A 14439-nucleotide genomic window follows, 5' to 3' on the forward strand; every position below is an offset into this window, starting at 1 on the left:
AAGGGCTGCAGGGGTCTGGGCGGCTTTTTGCCTGCAGGCGCATGGTCACTGTACTGAGACACCCACAATAACTGTGGGACTCTGTAGGCAGCCAGGGAGCGTGTGCTGTGCACTTTGGAGTGGGTGGGGGCCCTCGGGGTAACCATCTCTGCTGTCTCCTTTGCCTGCTTCATTCACAGTCACCTTGACATGCCACCAGGGCTCAGCTCATCCACAGCTTCCCACACATCCATAGCTGTCCCCAGCTTCACCATGCAGGCTCTAGGCCCAGTGTGTAGTAAGATAAGGAGACAGCCCTGCACATTGGGACCAGGAGTTCCCACGGTCTGCAACACAATCCTTGGAAGGGTTGGCAGCAGGGCTTACATTCAGCGGGAGCCGTCTGGAGCAGATCTCCAGTAAATATTTTCAAATCCATGGGAGCCCTGGCACCTCCCTGCTTGTGGGGATAAAGCCACAAGTCCCCCCAACACCTAATGGGGGAGAGGGGATCCAGGAAATAATCTCTGAGAATTTAAGCCCTGGTTGGCAGGACTCAGGTCAGCAGAGCTATCAGGCCATGGAGGCCCCCACATCACTCAGCTGCAGCTGTAAACTGGTAACTCCCTGTGACTCACAAACCATAGCAGATATATGCTATGGGAAGTCCTGACCGAAAGGCTCAATTGGCAGTCTCCTTGGAGGCTCCAGATTGGCCCCTTGACCCCATAAAAGCCCATGGAGCATATCAGGAAGTGTCTAAGCAAAAATGAGGATCTGTTGTAAGATGCCATGGCTGACTCTACTCCGGGCATCCACTTTGGCTCTGCCCCGGATTCTCCTCCTTGCGCTGGACCTGGAACCTGACCCAAGTTCTGACCTCTGGCACTGATCCTGGCTTGGAAATCTGACCTCAGGCTGTTTGACCCCTGGTCCAGGACCCCACTGAAGAGGAGGGCAGCACTGTGGAGGCCAGTGAGCATGGAGATGGCTCACAGCCCAGGAGGAAAAGCCCCTTGACTGTCTAATGAGCAGAGAGGGGTGAGAAGAAGGAATATCCTCTGCTGGCACTGATCTGGCACAACAGTTCCCAAGCTCTCAGTAGAGCACCAGAGCACATGCTGCCCATTTGCCCTTCCCTGGGGCTGACTCCTAGCTGCAGCACTGGAGAGGAACCAGGCCAGGTGGTCTGTGGAGCTCTCTGCCCCCTCCTGCTCAGTCACATGCTTCAGAGCCTAAACTGTCCTGCAGGGTGAGGGAGATTGTGACCTACTTGGCGAGCCTTTCCTCTCCCCTTCACCCTCCCTCTCGCAGTGTGAACGTTCCGTGAGCTAGCGCCACGCGCGGCCCTCCATCACCCCCCGGAGGCAGCAGAAGGGTGTGCGGAGGAGTGTGACCAGGGAGCCAGCCCCTTTGCTTTTTAACCCAACCTTGCCCCTGCCCCCTGCCTCCCTGTAGAGGTCACTGCAGCTGAACTAGCCTGACCAGCTAGCAGTTAGCTGAGGGTGAAGCACAGGCCTCTTTGTTCCCTCCTCCCTTCCGAGCCCGCCCTCCATCCCAGAGCCTTCCCTATCCTTGTGAGTCCCCAGGAGGTTCCCATGCCTGCCCCCTCTAGCCACAAGGAGGGGTGGGCTGGATTCCCCTTGTCCTGCTCCATAACAGGCTGGTGGGGTCAGCACTGAGCAACTTCCTGCCTGCTGACGGCAGTCACCAGAGCCCCTACCTGGGACAGAGCACTGATGGGAGCTGGCCTCCCAACACCACAAATTCCCAGTGGTATCAAAGAGCAGCAGGGGACTCAGGTGCCAGCTAGAGTAGCCAGGTGCACAGTTTTTGACCGGAAAGTCCGGTTGAAAAGGGGACCTGATAGTGTCCAGTCAGATCTACTGACTGGACACCCAAAGTCTGGTTATGATGGGTGGGGAGTCATCGCAGCTCCCAGCCCTGGCTCCACTGGAAAGTCCCTCCTGACCCAGGCAGAGGTGGGGGAGAGAGGGGAAGAGCAGCGAGAGATGGGGGCAGGGGAAAAGAGAATCGAATAGGGGTGGGGACTCGGGGAAGGGGCGGGGAAGGAGAGGTTCCAGCACTCCTGGTGGAGGTGTTCAGTTTTTAAATCAGAGGTGGGAAAACCACGTGGCCCTCGGGACCGTCCTGCCTGCCCCTTGAGCTCCCGGCCAGGAAGGCTAGCCCCCGGTCCCTCCCCTGCTTTCCCCCCTCCCCCGCAGCCTCAGCTCGCCGTGATGCCAGCACTCTGGGTGGCAGGGCTGCCAGCTCCTGCCAGGCAGCGTGGCTGCGAAAGCCGCTGGCCTACCCCGGTGCTCTAGACTGCATGGCAGCATGGCTGGCTCCAGCCGGGCAGCAGGGCTGCCAGTCCTGGTGCTCTGAGTGGCATGGTAAAGGGGTGGGGAGCAGGGGGGTTGGATAAGGGGCAGAGGGTCCTGGGGGGCAGTCAGGGGACAGGGAGCAGGGGGCGGTTGGATAGGCATGGGAGTCCCGGGGGGCCTGTCAGGGGGCGGGGGTGTGGATAGGGGTCGGGGCAGTCAGGGGACAGGGAGCAAGGGGTGTTGGATAGGGGGTGGGGTCCCAGTTGGGCGGGTGGTCCCGGGAGGGGGCGGTCAGGGGCTAAGGAGTAGAGGGGGTTGATGGGTCAGGTGTTCTGAGGGGGGCAGTCAGGGGGTGGGAAATGGGAGGGGACAGATAGGGGGTGGGGGCCAGGCTGTTGGGGAGGCACAGCCTTCCCTACCCGGCCCTCCATACAGTTTTGGAACCCTGATGTGGCTCTCAGGGCAAAAAGTTTGCCCACCCCTGTTTTAAATATTACAGAATTGGCAACCCTAGTGCCAGCTGGTGCCTGGGCTGGCTCTGTGCCCATGCCTGAGAGCTGGTGAATCAGGCAGGGTTCTGACCATGCCGCTGAGGTAAATGCACAGAGGAGCTGGTCTGTCCCTCGCATGCTGTAGTGTGCAGCGTAACTGCCCATCTGTCTGGGGGTCATCCAGCATTCATCTGCCTGGGGGCTTCAGCTGCCCCAGCACCACGGTGTCTGAGCCCCTTGCCCACTGCTGAGTATACCCACACAGCAGCACCGATAGGGAAGGGGTACCATCCCTGGGCTACAGATGGGAGCGGAGCCCAGAGAGGGTCAGTGACTGGCCCAAAGTCACACAGGGAGACTGGAACCAAGCTGGGAATTGAGCCAGGCCTCCTGAGCCCAGATGGGTTTTGGTAGCAGCCTAAGGGCCATGCCCCACCCAGCTCCCACTGATAGCAAGGAGGGACCCCCAGGCTAGAGCAGCATGTGAATCACAGGGGCCAGACACTGCAGCCTGCCTGGTGCACAGCCCTGGGTGCCAGGGCAGGACTCCTCGCTGCACAGAGCTTCCATCTCTCTTCAGTCTGGTCACAAACGGTTCATCCCTTCCCCTGGGATCTACAGCCCAGGCTCGTGTGAGGGGCCATTCTGGGCTCCACTGCCAGACTTTTCCTTTGCCGGCTGTGGGGTTCTGCAGACCTAGCAGGGGGAACTGCTTTTCTCAGTCACCAAGGTCAGCAGCTGTGACCGATACAGACAGAGCCGGTGCTGTGCTGGGCAAGGTGGGGCCACTGGCACAGTCACATTAGCTCCTTTAACCTATGAGCTGAACCCTCCAGCCCCCATCACACTCTGCTGTTTGATTTCCTCTGACCTTTGCCATCTCGATGGCAGACACCAAAGGGGCTGAGCCACAGTGCTTGCACCTGGAGCTGCCTCTGAAGTTGCCCAGGGTTTGAGCTGGGGTTTGGTTTGGTCCCTGTGTAGGTAGGAAGTGCTCAGAGCTGGAACCCATGTTTCAGGAGCCGTAGCCAGGGCTGTGCTCTCCCTGTTCTGACATGAGGCCTCTGTGTCGGCAGCCCAACACTGCGCTGGCGTGTGGCAAACACTCATCTCGTTTGCTGGCCCAGCACTCGTTCTGTTACTGCCTCCTAATCCCAGTGACTCTGGGTGTTGGCCCCTTTCTCCTGGGGGGGATCAGCGTCCCTTTTCCAGGCTGACTTTCCCTCCCCTCCCCTGCTCAACTCTCCCGCCTCCCTCCAGTCAGTATTTCTCTGTGCAGGACAGCAGTTCTGTGGTCTCTGTACATTTTGTTCCCCTCCATGCGCCATGCACAGCAGCATAGATCCCTCCTGGACCCCTCCCTGGGGATATGCTTCATGACTGGACCACCAAGGCCAGGCACTCCAGGAGCAGGGGGGAGAGAGACAAGTTCTGACCTCTGGCACTGACCTACCGTGCTTTCTGTGGGGGAGGTGAGCCTGGGGTCTTGACCCAATTTCCCTTCCAGAGCAGGTGTTTTCCAGAAGGTCCCCTCCAGGTGATTTCCTGGGGCCTGCAGTGTTGGGAGAGGGGCTCCCCCGCCACTCCTGCAGACGGCATTCCTTCTACAGCTCTGCTGCTGGTAACACCCTTGCAATGCTGGTGTCCAGACAGCTGGTCCAGTCAGTACTAGATGCCCATTGCTCCCATGGCCATGTGAGTTAGGACTTTGTGTGCCCCAGACCCAGCTGCCACTTCCATTCATTCTAGAGCTGGCCAGGTCGCCATGGCCATGGGGCACTGGCTGCTCGGGGCTCTGCTGAGGGCTGGAAGCACAGGCGAGCTCAGAGTCCAGGTGGCGGCAGTCGGAGATTATACAGAGTGGTGTGACTGCAACACCCCATCCATCGTCCACGGTGTTAACGGGTGAGGGCCTGGCCCCACAAACAAGAGGCAAAAGACGGGCACTGTCTGACAGGCCCTGCAGGGTGAAGCAGGGTAAATCATGTCGGGTCTCCAAGACAGAGCCCATGGGGAGGCTGGAGCAGCCTGGGGAAGAGAGAAAGCTTGACGGTGGGGGGGGACAGGCCTGGGCCTGGGGGGAGGACACATGGCCCAGGTGGAGGATGGGGGGCTAGACAGGCAGTCTCAGGGGGAAGAGAGGTGGCCTTGTGTGGGAGGCAGGCAGTGGGGGGGAGGGCATGTGGCATGGGGAAAAGGACAGGTGGCCATGACAGAGGACGCACGGCCCAGTGGGGAGGATGGGGGGAAGGACAGGCACAGGTGATTGATTCTCAGTTGTTGGGGGCACAAGTGCTTTTCCCCAGCTCCCCTCCCCCACCAGCCTGGAGGGAGGCTGGATGGCAGCAGAAGTTGCGATGGCTGCAGTGCAGCACTGGATCTGCCCCATTTGTGCACAGGGAACTGCCCCTTTGGCAACAGGGTTTTGGCTGGGGCTGGAGCCCAGTGCAAGAAGCTCCAGCCTACTAGTTAGCCTCACATGATTGGCTAAGTCTTCTCCCAGCAGCATGGGAATGGGATAATCGTCATAGACTGCAAAAGTCCGTATCCCTGACCAGCCCTTGTACTGGACAGGCAACTTGGCTGAAGGCAAGTTAAAAGAGTTGGCCTTAAAGGGTTGTACCATCACTTGGGCCTCTGGGTCGATGAATTTGGGGCCACCAGGGATTGGTGGATAGCTGATACCTGTGCACCAGTGTCTCTCCACGCAGTAATCTTCTTCCCGCCCACACTCACCGTTTCCCTTCGCTCTGGGGGTATTTGTGAGGCTTCTGGGCCTGAAGGCTCTTGGTGGGACCCTGGGGTGATGACTTGCAGTTGTCTGGTGCTCTTGGGTCAGTTGGCCGGTGCTCTTGGGGCAGTTGGCCTTCACGTGCCCCAGCTCATTACATTTGAAGCATCACCCAGCTGATTGTGGGCTGGGACAAGGTGGGTGATTGGAGAGTGGGGTGGTGGGACGAGAGGGCATCTGGGGTCTCCCTGGCTGTGTGGAGGGTTCCTCCTTGCGAGGTGGGGTTTTGGGCTGACCTCGATGGTGGGGTGTTGTCTCGGGTTGCCCCTTCTGCTCCAACTGCTACTAGCTTTCTTCTTCTCCACCACCTCCACCCATTTGGTTCCAATCTCCCCACCTTGGTTACAGTTTTGGGCTTCCCATCTAGGATGTACCTTTCTATTTCCTCAGGAACACCCTCTAAGAACTGCTCCATTTGCATTAGGAGAGACAGATCTTCCAGAGATTTAACGCTTGCTCCTGATATCCAGGCATCCCAATGTTTCACAATGTGGTCGGCATGTCGGGAAAATGCCACATCTGGTTTCCACCTTAGGGCTCTGAACCGCCAACGGGCATGCTCGAGTGTTAGTCCCATCCTAATTCTGGCCTTTTGTTTAAAAAGTTCATACTTGTTTATGTGTTCTGCAGGCATTTCAGCTGCCACCTCTGCTCAGGATCCACTGAGCTGCGGCCTTAGTTCCACCGCATACTGATCTATAGGGGTGTTGTACCCAAGGCAGGCCCTTTCGAAATTTTCTAAGAGGGCCTCTGTATCATCGCCTGCCTTGTATGTGGGGAATTTCTTAAAATGGGGAGCAGTACCTGGAGAAGGACTGTTAGGGTTACTTGGTTGATCCAGCTTAGCCTTTTCCAGCTCTAAGTGCTTCAGCTCCATTTCCGCCTCCAAGCACTTCATTTCCAAGCGCTTATCCTCCCTCCTCTCTTCCGCTTCCAAGTGCTTTGCCTCCACTTCTGTTTCCGCACGCTTCATCTCTAGGAAGACATTTCTTTCTGCCTGAGTTAGAACTCGGCCTGAGTTAAAGGCATCCCTCCATCCTGGCACCAGGATCTCAGTTGGGGGAAGGCTGAACCGTCTCTTCTGGGAAGTGCCCTTTCCCCCATCCACTCCCTTCATTTCCATCATGGAGCTGAATGTCTGGGCTTTCCCCCCCACTCCAGGGAAGAGCTGAGAAAGAAAACAAAGGAAATTATCTGTGGCCACCAGCTAATCAAACAGCATATGCACAAACCTCTTAGGACACAAAAATCCAATCCTTCTTAAAAAACATAAATTTTATTAAAACAAAAAGAAAGAAAATACATCTGGAATTTAGGTTGTTGCTAGACTTTAAAAGAGTAATTCCAAAAATTAAGCACCCAAAATAGCTTTCTTGCAGGTTCAACTTAAAGGTTACAAGCAAACAAAAGCATCTGGGGTTAGCACAAAGGAGATCCACAAGCCAAAATAAAGAATAAACCTGATCGCATTTATCTAAACGTTCCCTATCCAAATGATTCCTTCTTGGTATGGAGGATAATTTTTCATACCTGTTCAAACCTTACACAGCATTCCTGTTTATTGCATTGCTGCTCTGTCCCTGCAGCCCAGCGAACAACAGACAAAGGGATAGTTTCTTTCCCAATTTTAAGAAGTTCTAGCCTTCCCATTGGCTCTTCTAGTCTGGTGCCCACTCCTTTTCCTTTACCAGTGGGCTTGTTAACCCTTTACAGGTAAAGCAAGCAGAGAACAGACCAAGGGGGATTTTACAGCTAACTGGCTGGCTGGGTGTCCATCAAATGGAGCTACTTCCCCCCTCCATGTATCACAACAGTTCTTGTTAGTTCCAGCTCAGGGTGTAACTAGGGGATTTCTCATGACTGCAGCCCCCTTTGTTCTGTTCAATTTTTCAGGATGCTATTTCTGATAAGTTTTTGGAAAGTTATTGTGTCTCTTTAAACCAAGATGCAGCTCCAATGCCTGTGGTAGCAGAGGATTTGAGACCAGAAAATTGCCAGGTGGTAGTTTGTGACAGTTTGAATGACCCAACTGACAGAGAAGGGGGTGTTTTCCCCAGGTTGGTGAGACAGAGAGAGCAGTTATGGAAAACCTGCTGGGGAAAGGTGCATCTGATCAAAGGGTAAACACACCCAGCTCAGAGATCACAGATCACAGTACTCTAGGAAAAGGGGTCAGGGAAAGACTCAGTGCTGGGAGGGGAAAAAAACAGGGTAACCCCAAAAAGGGAGCTGGATTTTTTGCATATGTACAGTCCTGGGGTTGGGAGACAGATCCCCAAAGGGCCAACCAACGTGCAGGAGCCCCCTAAACACCTATCTTGCCAGACCCTGAGGTATCAAAATTCCAGACACCTGATTAAATCAAGAGCCCACACAGAAGGGAACACTGGAGGGAAAGAAAAGCCAGTGACTGATTACATGGGAGACAGTCAAAGGACACCATGGGTAATAAACAAACCAACCCTCAAACCAGACTGTCTGAACAGAGGGCATGGTATCATAAAGATACTTGTAAACGCACATCTATGATTTAAAAAAGTTGGTATTGATGTTAAGTTTTGGGAATAAGAATTTTGATACTGATGTTAAACCTTATGATAATGCTACTTCTCACTTAATACCTGTAAACAGACTTAAAGCTTATTACAGCAGAGAAACCATATCAAACCTGGTTTTCTGTGTGTGAATGGGGAAACTGAGGCACGCCGCCTCATGGCCTTGATGGCTGGATGCCAAGAGAACTATAATACAAACTGTTTTTGAGTTAGTCAGTGACTAACCCTCTTGCAGTAAACTAAGTGGGGAGGTGTGACATTCTATACCTTGGGGGAGCATGCTGTAACCCCCATATTCCTCATTTTCATATAATCGTGATCTTACCTTACAAGACATGCTTTATATGTATCAGGGGAAAGGTTATGATCTGCTGAAAGTCATTTCTCTATCCATATATGTGTATCATTAATGTATATGAAGTTATGAGAATTGTGTTGTATGGCTGACACTGAAACATGCTGTAAATTGGGGAATCAGCCAGATTTTAGTTCCCCAGAGACAACAGCAAGGAAAGTAACCAACACCTGGATGGGATGTCAAACAACCCATCAATAGCCATTGTCCAGCAAGGGAGCTACAATTCAATGACTCAGTTCAATGCTGGAGACTTTTCTAGTGGTGAAGTAGCAAAATCTATCACCAGTAGACCTGCTGAAGAAGCCCAAGACTTGTACAGTACTCAAGAGGCAGTGGGCAGTGACCTCAAAGCATCACAACAACAATCTAATGGGTAAAACAAAATTTTACAATAATGTGTACAGGTATCATTGAAATGTAATAGCACTGGTAACATTTCTAGTCAACATCATTATCATCACCTTGTTCATCATTAAGATCTCTGTTGAGAGAGTGTGGGTTACTGCCGTATTCATTGCCCTGTACACAGTGCTGTGCAGGGAAGATTGTTCTGGCTACAGACACAATTGATTGTGCACAGTGATCCCTAGTGGTACCGTCACAAATAAGGTCTTGTTGAAGAATATAAGAAGTGGTTCATCATCCACATTTGTTCCATTCATGTTACAATGGAGAGCCAATATCAGGTTGACCAATATATGCTGGCTAGCATATATATATCATATTAATAATATGCATCATTCATGTCATGAATACATTAATATGCATCAAGCACAACCAGCATTAAGCACAAATATTATAGCAGTTACATGTTTATGTCTTGAAATAATTCATAGGCTCATTAAACTAACAGAAACTAATGCAAATATTTCAAAGTGGTCATTCTAATGTGTTGATGGTGTCATTGTTTATCTCCTTTCTATGGTAATGGCACCAGTTGACAGCTCCACACCATACCCCACCTTAAAGTAGACATAACAAGCTTTCAAATGATGTACCATTGTGCATGTGTGTTGAGAGGGTACATTAAGTTGACCAAATCTGTGGTGTCTGCTGCTCACTTATGTGGGGTGAGAGCTCCTGCAGCAGGGGTCAAAATCCCCTACCCAATACATGTAGGAGAGTGGGCAGCACGGATTGTCACGCACATGCTGGGAGAGCGGGGGGACAGAGGGGAGTTCAGCAATCAAACAATAGACCAAAAAACCCACAATATATATTTTTAAAATCTCATGATTTTTTGGCATCTGACTCGTGATTTTTGATCTTTTGAGGTTGCCAATCCTGGTTACATTGTGTAACAGGGCAGGGGGAGAGCTAACAGGTGGGGATGGGGTGTGACCACTCCCCTGCCTCCCCCACCCCGCCCCCAGGCAGCCTTTAGGTGTATGTGACGGCTGGAGAGCAAGTTCTCACACTCACCCAGCAGGGACAACTCCTGTTCCCCGGGAAAAGGCTGGGGCCCCACTCTCAGCGTTGTGACGTGGCACTGCATCCTGTGCGCTAGGTCACAGTCTAGTACAGCCTGGAGTGGGGAGCCAGCCCCAGCCCCGCTGGACAGGCGCCATATCTGCCAGATGAGCATGGGGCGGGCTTGTTCTCCAGCCACCACCAATGACCCTTACCCTCACACCCTGGGTGCAGGGGGAGAATGAGCCAGCATTGGGTTTGGAGAGAGAAGGCCCAATAGGCCATTGGAGCCACCCAGCCGCCTCCATGAGCACAGCAGAGCCAGGGCATTGTGGCCAGCCCTACTCACCTCTGTGGCATTTGGAGGCTGTCGGACAGAGAGGATCTGGCCCTCTCTGAAGCAGGAGCACGAGGAGCTCCAGGACCGCTCAGGAAGCTGGGGCTGTAGGGATCTCAGCTTGCAGGGACCAGGATGCTGCCCATGCTAATCCCATCTCAGAGCTGCCAAGTCTCAGCCAGGGTCTGAAGAGTGAATCAAAGGCTCTTGTTATCAATCCCAACCTGCGGCAGACGCTGCCTCCTGATAGCAAGGTTAATCCGCTCCCAGGAAGGCACTCACTGGCACAACTGCTTAACAGGAGCTACTTGACTGTGCTGGGATTAATGTTAGCAAAGGAGCTGTGGCTTCAGATGTGGAGGAGGAACATGAACCTTTAAGGTGACGATCAGCACAGTGCTGCCGGACAGGGCATGGGGCCAACCCTGAGCATAAGGACAGGGCACTTTCTGAAGGCTTCTAGTGATGAAGGTCATGGTGTCCATCCCCACTTTGGATCTGTGTTGCTGGTTCTCGGATCCACAATCTAGAATGGAAACAGTGTCAACGGGCCACATTTTCTAAAGTGGCTATGTGTTGGAGGAGTCTAATGCCCCCTGACTTTCTGCAATTTGTAGGTTCCTAAATCACATAGGCCCTTTTGGAAATACTCCCCAATAGGCCATAAGAGCATTCACCCATTTAGCAGACTGGTTAGCTCCCCCATCCCTGCCCCCCTTGTATTGGGAATCTCTCCTGCGGGGTTTTGAGAGTATGGACTCAGAGTGGTGGTGTGGGCAGAGGGAGACTGATGGGAGAAGCCTGAAGAAACCAGACGGGTGTATTTCTGTAATGGTATTACGGTGAAAGTGTTAGTGGAAAGTGGTCAACTGTGAAACTCCCCATGGCTAGGGTTAAAAGCAGAGAGCCTGGCCCAGGGCACACCACAAAGGCTGGCTACAGCAAGCACCCCAGCTGGCTGCTAGGGTGACTCAGTGGGCTAAGCGCTGTCTGGTGTCTGGATGGAGACTCACAGAGCAGGCAGCCCCAGTGGATGCTGGCCTGGGCAGGACCTCTCTGAGCTGTCCTTTCGTGATGTAGTGCCAGTATCCTGGGAGGCTCCCCATGCACTGAGGGGCAGCAATCAATGTAGCACAACGCTGTGGGGGCACGCAGCACAAATGGGAAGTGCAAGTGCAGCAGTGTGAGCACATCCTTTCCCCTGCAAGGGGGCTTCTCCTTTGTGGGGTCACCAGCAGTCCTGGGGGACACAGCATTTCTCTGCCCTTCCTGGGGGTGCAAGAGCTCCTGCTTAGTGACCGCATGGCGGGGGCAGACAGAGGGACGTGAGTACATGTCATGACTGTGAGAACTAGGGAGTCGACCTGTCCCCACCTAACCCTGCACTGGTGCACCAGGAGCCCCGCTCCACATCACACCTGCTCAGCCTCAGTCCTTGCGCTCCCAGGCACAAGCAGCAAGGGACTGATGACAGCACTAGAGCCGTGTAGGGGCAGGAGGGTGGGACTATGGCTCATACCAGGCAGCTGTAGCTGGGCGTGCCCAGAAGGTGGTGACCAAAAGTGGCCCACTTCCAGCACTCCCCTGGGTGCAGACCCACCCTCCAGCCCACCACAGCGCATGGTGCTTTACAATTCACTCTAGCTGCTGCTTGCTCAGGGCAAAGCTCTGCAGTGCTTGCCCCAGCCCCTCTGAGCTGTGCAGCTCTCAGTGCAGCCCTTTAGTGCTGAGGGGACATCCTCCTGCTCAGCCGGCAATGGCACTGGTTCTGTGGAAGGGAGATCACCACATGTTCCTGCTCCAGTGGCATGAGAAGCCCTGGGGTTGGTAGCTGTCTGCTGCAACAGGGGCTGACACAGCAGGCTCTGCCACTCCTGTAGTTCTGACTGTTCAGTGACAGCAAGTGGCCTGGGTCACACTCACCCATAGGCTGGATTGTGAGCACTCAGGGGAGGAGCTGGGCCGTGCAGTTAGGGTGTGCTATAGGGATGTAAAATGTTAACCGGTTAACCCACCTTAACTGTGAATCCCAGGGCCAACCAGGACGCCTACCCCAGAAGCCCTGTGCTGGCAGGAGCAGCCCCAGCTGCGCTGGCCAGCTGGATTGGCCCCAGCTGCACTGGCCAGCAAGATCGGCCCCACCCCCAGCCACACTGGCTGGCTGGCCCTTTAATCAGTAAACCGTTTAAACTAAATATTTGTAATCATTTAAACAGTTAAAACAATATTTACATCCCTAGTGTGCAATGCCCAGGGAATGGTGGGTGCTACCAGAAACACATCCTGGGGTGGGGGTGGGGCCCTCGCTGTGAAATGATACTGTGGGGAGGATGCTGTTTGTAGATGGTGCTCTGTGCGTGTGTGTGTGTGTGTGTGTGTGTGTGGGATGGGAGCCCTGTTTGGTGATGGCAGTGAGTGAGGAAAGGAGGGGATGGGAAGTTAGTTTGATATTGTCATTGTGAAGGTGGGGCTGGGGTGGATGGGCTGGGAGCTCGCTCTGGCTCTGGCAGTGAAAGGTTGGGATGGGGAGGAGGGCCAAGCACTCTTCATTGCACTTCCCTGTGCGTGTGAAATGTCTGGCTATATGTTACCTGGGTTAATGGGTCTGGCAAAAAAGGGAGCCAAGCTTCTTGGTGGGTAGATGAGAGATGGGGAAGGCTGCAGTGTGTTCACCTTGCCAAGGGTGCTGAGCCTTTTGATTGGGTGAACCCTGGAGGATAGAAGGCTGACTAAGGCAATTGGAGAGGGGATAAGGGGTCCCCCTGCCTGTCTCCCCTGCCTGAGGGGAGTGCGGGTGATCCCCTGACTCTCTCCCCAGCCTTATGGGAGAACAGGTGATCTTCTGTCTGCCCCTGCCTGAGGGGAGCTCAGGCTACCCCCTGACTCTCTCCCCCTGCCTGACTGGAGTTCACGCGATCTCCTGACTGTCTTCCCCTGCCTGGGGTGTTGCCTATCTTGCCTTGTAAATAAAGTGCACATTGATTATTGGTTCAGCCATTATGGAGGTGTCAGAAGAGTATATGTCTGAGATATGAAGCTAGTAATAGGGGTAAGTACTGGGATGGGAATAGTCAAAATCACATAGGGAGGTACAATAGGGTTCCTGACTCCCTTAAATGGTCTGGTGGAGGCACCACCAGTTAGTAGCTAAGAACTCAGGCTGTTGAAACCCACTGCGATTAAAGCAGAGGGGCACCGGGTAAAGGCTCCTGTCAATGATTAGCTGCCCTTAGGGGTATGGCAACGCGTAAGTCTGAGGTTGGAGTGACTATTGAGGGGATAGAGTGTACAGCTGTTCTAGATAGTGGTTCTCAGGTCACTATCATCTTCAAACCCTTTTACCAGCAACATCTGCCCCATCTGCCCCTGCAACCCCTAATGGGGTTGGCCATGTGGAGGTTAGAAGATGACCAGTACCCATAACTGGGATATGTGCTATTGAAATTAAAATGCCCAAAGGATGTGTTTGGAATTGAGAAAGAGAGAGACACTTTTGTTTTGGTCTGTCCCTTCTCTGGATATCCAAACCAGGTGCCTTGTATTGTAGGAAGAAATGCAGCCATGTCTGGAGCTTTGGCTCAGCTATGCAAAGAGTTTGCTGGGCCTAAATATACAGAAAGCCTGAAGATCCAAGCACTGTGTTTAGAAGCATATCAAGCTAAAGAAGGAGAGCGAGACCAGTGTGGACTTGGAGAACCAGTGGGAATGGTCAACCTAAGATATGGGCCTCCAGTTATTATTCCTGCTAGGACAACCCATCTAGTGGATGGAATTGCTCAAGTGGTTCAGAAGGCCACCAATCAATTAATCCTCTCTGAAGCCCCAGATACAAATGCACTGCTGGGTGGACTGATGGTGAAGAGAGGTGTAGCCAAAACCTCATCTCGTACAAAGGTGTCAGTAAGCTACAGGTGGCTAATTAAACTGAGCACTCAATCACTCTCCCTCAGGGAACTGCGTTAGCACAGGTATATTTGTCTGCAACAGTGGCCCATACTAGACCCAGCAGGAATATAATACCCATATTTGACCAAGAAACGTTGAACTTTGGAACTCCCCAACTCCTCCAGTGTGGAAAGAGATTGAAACAGAAACTAATGCAAAGAGCCCAAGTATTCTCCATTTGTGAGTGGGATGTGGATTGTGCCAAGGTCGCTGAACATCACATTCAGCTGAATGATGATAGGCTTTTCT

Source organism: Natator depressus, chromosome 9 (genome assembly GCF_965152275.1).
Source record: "Natator depressus isolate rNatDep1 chromosome 9, rNatDep2.hap1, whole genome shotgun sequence".
Taxonomy (NCBI): domain Eukaryota; kingdom Metazoa; phylum Chordata; order Testudines; family Cheloniidae; genus Natator; species Natator depressus.